Source organism: Oncorhynchus keta, chromosome 8, assembly GCF_023373465.1.
Source record: "Oncorhynchus keta strain PuntledgeMale-10-30-2019 chromosome 8, Oket_V2, whole genome shotgun sequence".
Lineage (NCBI taxonomy): Eukaryota > Metazoa > Chordata > Actinopteri > Salmoniformes > Salmonidae > Oncorhynchus > Oncorhynchus keta.
The window spans coordinates 143,248-156,693 of record NC_068428.1 but is presented as its reverse complement, the minus strand read 5'-3'; positions in this window follow the sequence as shown (position 1 = coordinate 156,693).

The window sequence follows — 13,446 nt, the reverse complement described above, 5'->3', positions numbered from 1 at the left end:
AAAAAAAATGTTATTCAGAACTTTCTTTCAATTGTTCTACCCTTATACTAAATATGGGCCTGCATCTTTCACTTCTGCTTTATGGGGCTTATGCAGTGCTTGATCTGGGCAGGAGTTCACCGGAGCTGAGTATGGGCAACTCAAATGTTTTACTGCTTGAGCTCCTGTTTCTCTTATAGCATATTAGCTCAAATGTATTGTGGAGCTCCTGCACCCAAATGTAAACAGTACCGGCACCCAAAATGAGTACCGGCACTTATTTCAATCCAAGTAAAGCACTGGGTTTGTTTACGAGTTACAAATAAAGATAATCTGTTAACATGAATAGAATACATATCTCAAGTGAATGCATACTGTATTCAGGTCAATGCCTCAGCAATGCAGAAGTCTTTTGGAGTGTTTTTTGTTGTTGTTTTAATACCCCGGCTAATGTTGGAATGATGGATACAAAACAGCAAATAACTATGTGTAGACCAAAGACCATGTATGGGATTAGGGTATTATTACGTGTGACAAATTCATCCTTTGAGCTCTAGATGGCAGGAGAGTACTAGTGATATAGTAGGTTTGACTTACTCTGAAGTTAGACGTGGCAATGTGTTATGCAGGTTGATGTTTATAGGGTTAGCAGTGTGGTTAAAGTTATTATTATGGTATATATATATATTAAATGTAACCTTTATTTAACTAGGCATGTCATTTAAGAACAAATTCTTATTTACAATGACGGCCTACCCCGGCCAAACCCTGACGACGCTGGGCCAATTGTATGCCGCCCTATGGGATTCCCAAATACGTCTGGATGTGATACAGCCTGGATACGAACCAGGAACTACAGTGACGCCTCTTGCACTGACATGCAGTGCCTTAGACCGCTGCTCCACTTAGGAGCCCTAAAGTTAGGGTTAAGGTTTGGTTTACAATTAGATGTTATGACTTTGTGTCTTTGCCTGCTAGCAACCATTCTGCAGAGCTGCCTCCAGAACAAGATTAATGACGATAAACGCTAACCTGCATGTGTTATCCAAACTATTCAAATCTGGATATACTAATTTAACACTTGTGTGTGAGTGCATTAAGTTAAGCTAAACAACGGTTACGATTCACATGCCAATATACCCACTCACATACAGAGCATTCGAAAAGTATTCAGACCCCTTGACTTTTCCACATTTTGTTACTTTACAGCCTTATTCTAAAATTGATTAAATAATTGTTTTCCCCTATCAATCTAAACACAATACCCCATAATAACAAAGTGAAAACAGGTTTTTAGACATTAATCCACCTGTGGTAAATTCACTTGATTGGACAAGATTTGAAAAGGCACACAACTGTCTATATAAGGTTCCACAGTTGACAGTGCATGTCACAGCAAAAACCAAGCCATTAGGTCAAAGGAATTGTCCGTAGAGCTCTGAGACGAGTGTGTCGAGGCACAGATCTAGGGAAGGGTACCAAAACATTTCTGCATTATTGAAGGTCCAAGAATACAGCGGCCTCCATCATTCTTAAACGGAAAAAGTTTGGAACCACCAAGACTCTTCCTAGAGCTGGCCCGCCCGGCCAAACTGAGCAATTGGGGGAGGGTTAACCAAGGGGGGTTGACCAAGAACCCGATGGTCACTGACAGAGCTCTAGAGTTCCTTAGTGGAGATGGGTGAACCTTCCAGAAGGACAACCATCTCTGCAGCACTCCACAAATCAGGCCTTTATAGTAGAGTGTCCAAACGGAAGCCACTCCTTAGTAAATTGCACATGACAGCCTGCTTGGAGTTTGCCAAAAACCACCTAAAGACTCTCAGACCATGAGAAAAAAGATTCTCTGGTCTGATGAAACCAAGATTGAACTCTTTGGCCTGAATGCCAAGCGTCACATCTGGAGGAAACCTGGCAGCATCCCTACGGTGAAGCATGGTGGTGGTAACATTATGCTGTGCAGATGTTTTTCAGCGGCAGGGACGGGAGACTAGTCAGAATCGAGGGAAAGATGAATGGAGCAAAGTACATAGAGATCCTTGATGAAAACCAGCTCCAGAGTGCTCAGGACTTCAGACTGGGCGAAGGTTCATCTTCCAACAGGACAACGACCCTAAGCACACAACCAAGACAACGCCAGGAGTTCGCGTCGGGACAAGTCTGAATGTCCTTGAGTGGCTCATCCAGAGCCCACACTTGAACTCGATCTAATACCTCTGGAGAGACTTGAAAATAGCTGTGCAGCGACCCTCCCCATCTAACCTGACAGAGTTTGAGAGGATCTGCAGAGAAGAATGGTGGAAACTCCAAATACAGGTGTGCCAAGCTTGTAGCGTCATACCCAAGAAGACTCAGTTTCTCTATTAGCATTTGAAAATATCTAATAAAATGTGTGTTTTGCAAGATAAACATAATCAATCAAATGTGTTTATGAAGCCCTTCTTACTTCAGCTGATGTCAAAGTGCTGTACAGAAACCCAGACTAAAACACCAAACAGCAAGCAATGCAGGTGAAGCATGTAATATACATAATATAATCTGCTTCAGAAATGTAGTAATACAGTTCTCCATGACCTCAGTGATTCAACACCGTGTATTGACATTGATCAGAGTCAGAGGGATATTGTTTTTGGCTCTGCTTCATAAGTTGTCTCACGGTTGCAACACAAGCAGTGTATTGTGTGAGGGATGTCACTGTTCATTTCCACTCATTAAGCAATAATAATAATGAGTGATGGTACATAAGACATCAAATTATTACAAGGTACACTTTAGACTCACTACATTAATTACATGCAACACAGGTGTATGTACAGTGTCCATTTCATCAAGGTGTGTGTAACATCCCAAATTAACACATTTTACAGATCATAATAAAAATATGGATTTTTTTGTTGTTAAAATTACATATAAAGTACATTGTGGTTACAAAAGAGCGAAAGTCTGTCAAAAAGTTCTAATAAATAGAAACATTTCTGTTAGGAAACTACACATGACAAAACTAAATCAAAATATATAGCATTTTCACACCAATAACAATCAATACATGTATTGTATTTTTTGGAGACAAAAAGCATGCTAGCCCTTTCACTTCATCATGTATCTAAGCTACATACAGACATACACCTGGATTGAGTTTCTGGAGAAATAGAAACCCAATAATCATTACATTTGTTTTGATTAATCTTGTTATATTGATTTTATTATTTTACATTATGTGCATTAAATTGTGTGTGTTCATGTTCACAGGGCTCCCTTGATCTCAGTGGTGACCAACCCTTTATAAATTAAAAGTATCTTCATTTACTGTAAGTGGATATCTGCAGGTTTGAATCATTTTTTATTTTACCAGGTAGGCTAGTTGAGAACAAGTTCTCATTTACAACTGCGACCTGGCCAAGATAAAGCAAAGCAGTACGACACATACACAGAGTTACACAGGGAATAAACAAACATACAGTCAATAACACAATAGAAAAAAAAGTATATGTAGTGTGTGCAAATGAGGTAAGATAAGGAAGTTAAGGCAATAAATAGGCTATAGTGGCAATTTAAACACTGGAGTGATAGATGTGCAGAAGATGAATGGCAAGTAGAGATACTGGGGTGCAAAGGAGAAAGAAAAAAAACAGTATGGGGATGAGGTAGTTGGATGGGCTATGTACAGGTGCAGTGATCTGTGAGCTGCTCTGACAGCTGATGCTTAAAGTTAGTGAGGGAGATATGAGTCTCCAGCTTCAGTGATTTTTGCAATTCGTTCCAGTCATTGGCAGCAGAGAACTGGAAGGAAAGGCGGCCAAAGGAGGAATTGGCTTTGGGGGTGACCAGTGAAATATACCTGCTGGAGCGCGTGCTACGGGGTTGCTGCTAATGTGACCAGTGAGCTGAGATAAGGCGGAGCTTTACCTAGCAAAGACTTATAGATGACCTGGAGCCAGTGGGTTTGCCGACGAATATGAAGCGAGGGCCAGCCAACGAGAGCATACAGGTCGCAGTGGTGGGTAGTATATGGGGCTTTGGTGACAAAGCGGATGGCACTGTGATAGACTGCATCCAATTTGCTGAGTAGAGTGTCAGGGGCTATTTTGTAAATGACACCGCCGAAGTCAAGGATTGGTAGGATAGTCAGTTTTACGAGGGTATGTTTGGCAGCATGAGTGAAGGATGCTTTGTTGCGAACAGGAAGCCGATTCTAGATTTAATTTTGTATTGGAGATGCTTAATATGAGTCTGGAAGGAGAGTTTACAGTGTAACCAAACACCTAGTTATTTGTAGTTGTCCACATTTTCTAAGTCAGAACCGTCCAGAGTAGTGATGCTGGACAGGCGGGCAGGGGCGGGCAGCCATCAGTTGAAGAGCATGCATTTCGTTTTACTTGCATTTAAGAGCAGTTGGAGGCCACGGAAGGAGAGTTGTATGACACTGAAGCGCATCTGGAGGTTAGTTAACACAGTGTCCAAAGAAGGGCCAGAAGTATACAGAAAGGTGTCGTCTGCGTAGAGGTGGATCAGAGAATCACCAGCAGCAAGAACGACATCATTAATGTATACATTCTTCTTTATATAATAATAAATGCCATTTAGTAGACGCTTTTATTCAAAGCGACTTACAGTCATGCATGCATAAGGAAGTTACGCAATACACTCCTTTGTCTTAGGTTATAGATCATGAGTGTTAATTAACAGAGCGGCAGCCAATACCAATCTCCCCACCACTCCAGCAATAATAGCTGCAAAGAGGAATAATCTAATAAGGTTGGACTAAAAGTACCACAGAGCAAACAGAGGCTGGTGGGAGGAGCTATAGGAGGACGGACTCATTGTAATGGCTGGAATAGAATAAATGGAATGATATAAAACACAAACATATGGAAACCACGTTTGACTCCGTTCCACGGATTCCATTTCAGCCATTACAATGAGCCCATCCTCTTAGAGCTGCTCCCACCAGCCTCCTCTAAGTGCATCTGTTAGTAAATATGGAGGAAGTAATATACTGAATAATATATAGTAAATAAGTCAGACGTTACCTGCAAGAGTTTTTTTGTTTGCTAGATGAACCTCGCTCTTTGCCACGTTGCCAATGGCGGATCCTATCAGGAATCAAGGTAAGACCCAGATGCAGACACGTCAAATTGACAATGGTTTAATATTCCAACAGGGGCAGGCAATAGACAGGTCAAGGCAGGCAGGGGTCAACAATCCAGAGGTGGGTCAAAGGTACAGGTCGGCAGGCAAGCTCAGGGGCAGGCAGAGTGGTCAGGCAGGCGGGCTCAGAGTCAGGACAGGCAAGGGTCAAAACCAAGAGGGTGAGAAAAAGGAGATGCTGGGAAAAGCAGGTGCTGAGAACAAAAATGCTGGTTGACTTGACGAACTGGCAATGGACAAACAGAGAACACAGCTTTAAATACACAGGGGATAATGAGGAAGATGGGCGACACCTGGAGGGGGTGGAGACAATCACAAGGACAGGTGAAACAGATCAGGGCGTGACAGATCCAGAATCATCTCCTATCTTAGGCCTTATGTCAAAGGTCAGGTCGGAGTCACACTAAAGACTAAAAAGAGGGGATACTCACACTCCACAATTTTTTCTTGAGAACATATTTAGCTCATAGTAAATCCAAAAAAAACTGTTATTTTATTATGGTGTTGTCTCTCCTTATAATTGGAACACTTTTATCCTCTTTGTCGATGTCATTGAACAAGGAGTCATCTTGACTCATTGTCAATGTAAATGTTGAGATTGTGGTTAACCTCACTGTGCCATGGTCATTTGAACTGCTGCTGCCTTTGGACACTGAAAGGAGTGGAAGCATGTTTGGTCAGAGATGTTTGGTACTGAGAAATGTAAAAAAAAACTCAGACACAGACAGACGCACATACACACCCAGACATAAAATGAACAGGATTACCTTCCGCCCACTCTCCAGAGCCTGAGCCAGGCCCAGAGCCTAAGCCAGAGCCAGAAACATCTAGATGATTTCCAGATCCATACAAGACTTCTCGAGGTATATAATACTGCTTACAGGACATACAGACACAAGGACAACTTCAGTGTAGAAATGACCCAAGAAGTCATTAGGCCATTGCCCATACAAGCCAATAACTGTCTGCACCTCTGTACTAATACCTATCTATCTATAGAAACAGAAATTGTAACCGATTGAAACAGAAACAGAAAATAACAGAGTATTTCTAAAATGTTAATGATAGTTTAGTGATTTAGTGAATTAATTATAGTATTTACAGGTTTAACCTTCATGTAACCCTTTTAGCTACGTCATACTTGAGTAGCTTTAAGGACTACAAAAGAAAAGACTAGAACAACATTATTCTCAACATTATTCTGTGAGTCAACCAGTGAATCATGTGGTCCAAAGTCAAGTGCTACGCCAGCAGTATCATCACCACACCAGCAACACAGGCCATTTCCTCCCTTCACAACACAACATGGCTGATACATAATGACTCAAGATGAGGCACTGCCGGCAAGCTGTCATTGTCCTACAAAAAAAACCTGGGGGACAATAGCATTGGCTGGATTCTACAAAGTGTGTGAGTGTCAATACACTTACAGACTAACCCAGTAAGAGATAACAAACCGAACACTGGATATTTTGTCTGCCATAAGGAAATGGTTGGTAGAAGTGTGATTCACAACAGAAATGCTCATGAGGTGTCCGACAGAATCCAGTGAGGGGCTAGAGCCTAGAATTTATGACCTCAACAACAAAGACCTCAACAACAATATAAGACCTCATCCATTTTCCAAGTTGGCATAGCAGTCAGACGTCCTTTGTTCTCGTTTTGTAAGTCGCTCTGGATAAGAGCGTCTGCTAAATGACTTAAATGTAATGTAAATGTCTTGTCGTGTCCCATGTATATATAAATAAACATATTTTCTTCGCTTTTCATATATTTTTTTTCTAAAAACTCAACTTCAAAACACTCTCCTGCAACCCGCCTCACCAATTAAAAAAAAAAAAAGTACCTCAAATCTGAAATCCACAACAGAAGCTAGCCAGACGTTAGCCAGAAGTTAGCTGGCTAACGTTAGTATTCAGCTAACCACGGTTGGCGGTCATCAGCTATCCTTTAGCTTGAAAAGCTATCGCCAGGTTTGTACAACGCGACTCAGACCAGAGCATACCAGATCTATTTTCTCTCCATATCCCTGGATTTCTACCGCAAGCTTTGGACATTTACACCTGGATCTTGCAGCTAGCTAGTGACTATTGGCTAACGTCGGTCCCGGACCCGGAGAAAACATCAATTATTCCGGAGCTAGCCAGCTGAAGAGTTCCATCAGCCACTCCTGGGCTACAATCACCTATCCGGACCCGTTTTACTCCCGATGCGGAGCCCCCACCGGGCCTTCACGACTGGACTACCGACGTTATCTGCCCACGGGAGTTATCCAACTGGCCCCTTCGTCGCGACGTAACCTGAACGCCCAATTGCGGCCCGCTAATCGTTAGCTGTCTTATCAGCTGCTATCTGAATAGGTCTGTCAGACAAATTTCTTGGGCCAATATAACTATATCTATTTTGCCAATTGGATTGGTCCCCTCTTCCACACAGAACCCCACTAATCTACCGACAGAAACGCACGAGGTGGCTAAAAACAGACCTCCATCCTCTGCCAGCTTGCTACCCATGGCCCGGCTAGCTGTCTGAATTGCCTGACCCCAACCAACCTCCCTACTCACTGGACCCTTATGATCACTCGGTGAAGCATGCCTCTCCTTAATGTCAATATGCCTTGTCCATTGCTGTTCTGGTTAGTGTTTATTGGCTTATTTCACTGTAGAGCCTCTAGCCCTGCTCATTATACCTTATCCAAACTTTCAGTTCCACCACCCACACATGCGATGACATCACCTGGTTTCAATGATGTTTCTAGAGACAATATCTCTCTCCTCATCACTCAATGCCTAGGTTTACCTCCACTGTATTCACATCCTATCATACCTTTGTCTGTAAATTATACTTTGAAGCTGTTTTATCGCCCCCAGAAACCTGCTCCTTTTACTCTCTGTTCCGGACGTCCTAGACAACCAATTCTCATATATTTTAGTCGTACCCTTATCCTACTCCTCCTCTGTTCCTCTGGTGATGTAGAGGTGAATCCAGGCCCTGCAGTGCCTAGCTCCACTCCTATTCCCCAGGCACTCTCTTTTGATGACTTCTGTAACCGTAATGGCATTGGTTTCATGCATGTTAACATTAGAAGCCTCCTCTCTAAGTTTGTTTTATTCACTGCTTTAACACACTCTGCCAACCTCATAGATATCATCCTAACCAACTTGCCCTCTAAATACACCTCTGCTGTTTTCAACCAAGATCTCAGCGATCACTGCCTCATTGCCTGCATCCGTAATGGGTCAGTGGTCAAACGACCTCCACTCATCACTGTCAAACGCTCCCTGAAACACTTCAGCGAGCAGGTCTTTCTAATCAACCTGGCCCGGGTATCCTGGAAGGATCTTGACCTCATCCCGTCAGTAGAGGATGCCTGTTTTTTTTTTAAATGCCTTTCTCACCATCTTAAATTCAAGAAATTTAGAACCAGGAACAGATATAGCCCTTGGTTCTCTTCAGACCCGACTGCCCTTAACCAACACAAAAACATCCTGTGGCGTTCTGCATTAGCATCGAACAGCCCCCGTGATATGCAACATTTCAGGGAAGTTAGAAACCAATATACACAGGCAGTTAGAAAAGCCAAGGCTAGCTTTTTAAAGCAGAAATTTGCTTCCTGCAACACAAACTAAAAATGTTCTGGGACACTGTAAAGTCCATGGAGAATAAGAGCACCTCCTCCCAGTTGCCCACTGCACTGAGGATAGGAGTCTCTGTCACCACAGATAAATCCACTATAATTGAGAATTTCAATAAGCATTTTTCTACGGCTGGCCATGCTTTCCACCTGGCTACCCCTACCCCGGTCAACAGCACTGCACCCCCCACAACTCGCCCAAGCCTTCCCCATTTCTCCTTCTCCCAAATCCAGTCAGCTGATGTTCTGAAAGAGCTGTAAAATCTGGACCCCAACAAATCAGCCGGGCTAGACAATCTGGACCCTTTCTTTCCAAAATGATCTGCCGAAATTGTTGCAAACCCTATTACTAGTCTGTTCAACCTCTCTTTCGTGTCATCTGAGATTCCCAAAGATTGGAAAGCAGCTGCGGTCATCCCCCTCTTCAAAGGGGGAGACACTCTTGACCCAAACTGCTACAGACCTATATCTATCCTACTCTGCCTTTCTAAGGTCTTCGAAAGCCAAGTCAACAAACAGATTACCGACCATTTCGTGTCCCACCGCACCTTCTCCGCTATGCAATCTGGTTTCAGAGCTGGTCACGGGTGCACCTCAGCCACGCTCAAGGTCCTAAACGATATCTTAACCTCCATCGATAAGAAACAATACTGTGCAGCCTTATTCATTGACCTGGCCAAGGCTTTCGACTCTGTCAATCACCACATCCTCATCGGCAGACTCGATAGCCTTGGTTTCTCAAATGGTTGCCTCGCCTGGTTCACCAACTACTTCCCTGACAGAGTTCAGTGTGTCAAATCGGAGGGCCTGTTGTCCAGGCCTCTGGCAGTCTCTATGGGGGTGCCACAGGGTTCAATTCTTGGGCCGACTCTCTTCTCTGTATACATCAATGATGTCGCTCTTGCTGCTGGTGAGTCTCTGATCCACCTCTACGCAGACGACACCTTTCTGTATACTTCTGGCCCTTCTTTGGACACTGTGTTAACGACCCTCCAGGTGAGCTTCAATGCCATACAACTCTCCTTCCGTGGTCTCCAACTGCTCTTAAATACAAGTAAAACTAAATGCATGCTCTTCAACCCATCGCTGCCTGCACCTGCCCGCCCGTCCAGCATCACTACTCTGGACGGTACTGACTTAGAATATGTGGACAACTACAAATACCTAGGTGCCTGGTTAGACTGTAAACTCTCCTTCCAGACTCACATCAAACATCTCCAATCCAAAGTTAAATCTAGAATTGGCTTCCTGTTTCGCAACAAAGCACCCTCACTCATGCTGCCAAACATACCCAGGTAAAACTGACCATCGGCGATGAAAACTTTGGCGATGTCATTTACAAAATAGCCTCCAATACCCTACTCAATAAATTGGATGCAGTCTATCACAGTGCCATCCGTTTTGTCACCAAAGCCCCATATACTACCCACCACTGCGACCTGTACGCTCTCGTTGGCTGGCCCTCGCTTCGTACTTGTCGCCAAACCCACTGGCTCCAGGTCATCTACAAGACCCTGTTAGTCCCCCCTTATCTCAGCTCGCTGGTCACCATAGCAGCACCCACCTGTAGCACGCGCTTTAGCAGGTATATCTCTCTGATCACCCCCAAAGCCAATTCCCCCTTTGGCCGCCTCTCCTTCCAGTTCTCTGCTGCCAATGACTGGAACGAACTACAAAAGTCTCTGAAACTCCCTCACTAGCTTTAAGAACAAGCTGTCAGAGCAGCTCACAGATTACTCCACCCGTACATAGCCCATCTATAATTTAGCCCATCCAACTACCTCTTCCCCTACTGTATTCATTTATTTTGCTCCTTTGCACCCCATTATTTATATTTCTACTTTGCACATTCTTCTACTGCAAATCTACCATTCCAGTGTTTTACTTGCTATATTGTATTTACTTCGCCACCATGGCCTTTTTTTTGCCTTTACCTCCCTTATCTCACCTCATTTGCTCATATTGTATATAGACTTATTTTTCTACTTTATTATTGACTGTATGTTTGTTTTACTCCATGTGTAACTCTGTGTCGTTGTATGTGTCAAACTGCTTTGCTTTATCTTGGCCAGGTCGCAATTGTAAATGAGAACTTGTTCTCAACTTGCCTACCTGGTTAAATAAAGGTTAAATAAATAAAAATACAAATTTGTAAAATAAAAGAATAGTTTAATTTCTCATTTGTTATGATATTCTTTCACTAATTCAAAGACATAGAATTAGGCCATAATATTATGTCAGTATCATGGTGATACTGAGAAGAAATAATATATTTTACTTTTCATGCCCTGTGAAATTAATAGGTCTGTGAAATTAATCCCTTCACAATAATGGTGAGTGATATGCACTTAGTTGTGTCCATGACAATGTCATTATCACACATGAACACTATCATCACACAAGAGTGCACATCTTTTTAAGATGCAACTGTAATCCTGCATATTGAGTAGAAAAATGACACTGATATGTACTTTTCAGAGCGGAATCTTATCTTGTAATTTTTCACCAAAAATGTGAATGTGATTGAGCAGAGATAAGATTGTGGGCTCTATTTTAACAAGCTTAACGCAACAGGAAATCTTAGCGCTGGTGGTAGATTTCACAACTGGCGATGGAGCGAAAAGGCTGGGTTTAGATGAATAAACAAGTTGTGGGTGTGTCGAGGCTTGACACCTCACTGGCCAATCAGAAAGTGCTCCATGGCTAAATATTGGGTTGCTTCAAGTTGTGTGTGTATTTGCGGTCTTTTATGCATTTTGTTGTCATCAACTCCAATTCAAATGTTAGTCCATTATAGCCTAGTTCATTAAATAGCCTGCCCCATATTTGCTAAATATGTTGAACATGTTTGTGGTCTACACTGTCTTAATTGCATTGCTTCAATATGGTAATACATTGTTAAACATAGGCTGTAGCATTTACACTGATATAGGGTCTATGCCAAATGTAGTCAATAAGTAGTCAATAAGCAAGATTAAATTCACTAGGCCAATAACAAGGCCTAAAAAGATAGAATTTGATTAGAATTATGCTCTAACTTCAACATGGAAATATTAGTCTTCCCACATTCTGTTCGCATTTTGAAAAAAACACACAATGTATTCGCATGGCAAAAATGAAAACCCGAAGCAGAGCAAATACTTTGGTCCTTTAAAAACCTGCTGTATGTAAAATATTATGTGCTTTCACTTGAAAATGAATAAATATGACTGTGGATGACAACATAATGTTGTTTGTTTCCAACATTAAGTTTGTTTTCCTAAAGAAGTAAATCCACTTCGTATTTTGTTTCCTTCCTAAAATACTGGTAGCGTCCCAGCCCTACAAGCGTGTTCCTCCACTGGCAAAATCAATGCCATAACCACAATTGCATTACCGCTAAGACCAGCTTTACATGTGTCTTTAATATCACTAGTAGCGTTGCTTGACATTGGCACATTGATGCACATTTTTAAGGAAATATTTCCACCCTTCCCACCTCAGAGCAAGTGAGCTGATATAGAACAGGTAAATTACCAACAGCAGAGCACTGGCTTTTACAATTCGAAATTGCTAAAGAGCATGCGTTTGACACTAGCACTGCGTTAACGCCAGCCGAAAATAGAGCCCTGCGTATATATATTTTTTTAAGGGTCAGATCAGCTTTAATATTGCGGATAGATTGTTGCTTCCATCAATGTAATTGCATCATTTCCAATCCCCCATATATTTTGGGGGTATATATATATATCCATATACATACATAAATACCCATATATATATATATATACAGTGCCTTGCGAAAGTATTCGGCCCCCTTGAACTTTGCGACCTTTTGCCACATTTCAGGCTTCAAACATAAAGATATAAAACTGTATTTTTTTGTGAAGAATCAACAACAAGTGGGACACAATCATGAAGTGGAACGACATTTATTGGATATTTCAAACTTTTTTAACAAATCAAAAACTGAAAAATTGGGCGTGCAAAATTATTCAGCCCCTTTACTTTCAGTGCAGCAAACTCTCTCCAGAAGTTCAGTGAGGATCTCTGAATGATCCAATGTTGACCTAAATGACTAATGATGATAAATACAATCCACCTGTGTGTAATCAAGTCTCCGTATAAATGCACCTGCACTGTGATAGTCTCAGAGGTCCGAGCGCTCAGAGCGCTAAGAACCTTGGCGTGATCCTGGACAACACCCTGTCATTCTCAACTAACATCAAGGCGGTGGCCCGTTCCTGTAGGTTCATGCTCTACAACACATATGTCAGAGTCAAGGCCCGCGGGCCACATCCGGCCCGCGAGAAGGTTTTTTACGGCCCCTGGGATGATCTTGATTTATTATTAGAACCGGCCCGCAGACCGCAGCAAGCCGGCAGCCCGCAGATCTTTTACACGCACCAATACTACATTTCCCACAATGCAACGGTGACGCACCGAGCAGTAGGCTGCTTCATTTCAATATTTATTGGCACAGCAGTTGTCAGCATCACAGTAAAATTAACTTTCAGATACCCATCAAAAATGGCAAAACGGAAGGTGGACACTGAGAACCGGGGTTTCAAACAAGGTGGGAGTCGGAGTATTTGTTCACGGAGGTAGCTGGAAAACCTGTGTGTCTTCTGTGTGGAGAAAGTGTGGCGGTACTGAAAGAGTATAATCTGAGACGACATTATGAAACGAAACACGCGGACAAAAAC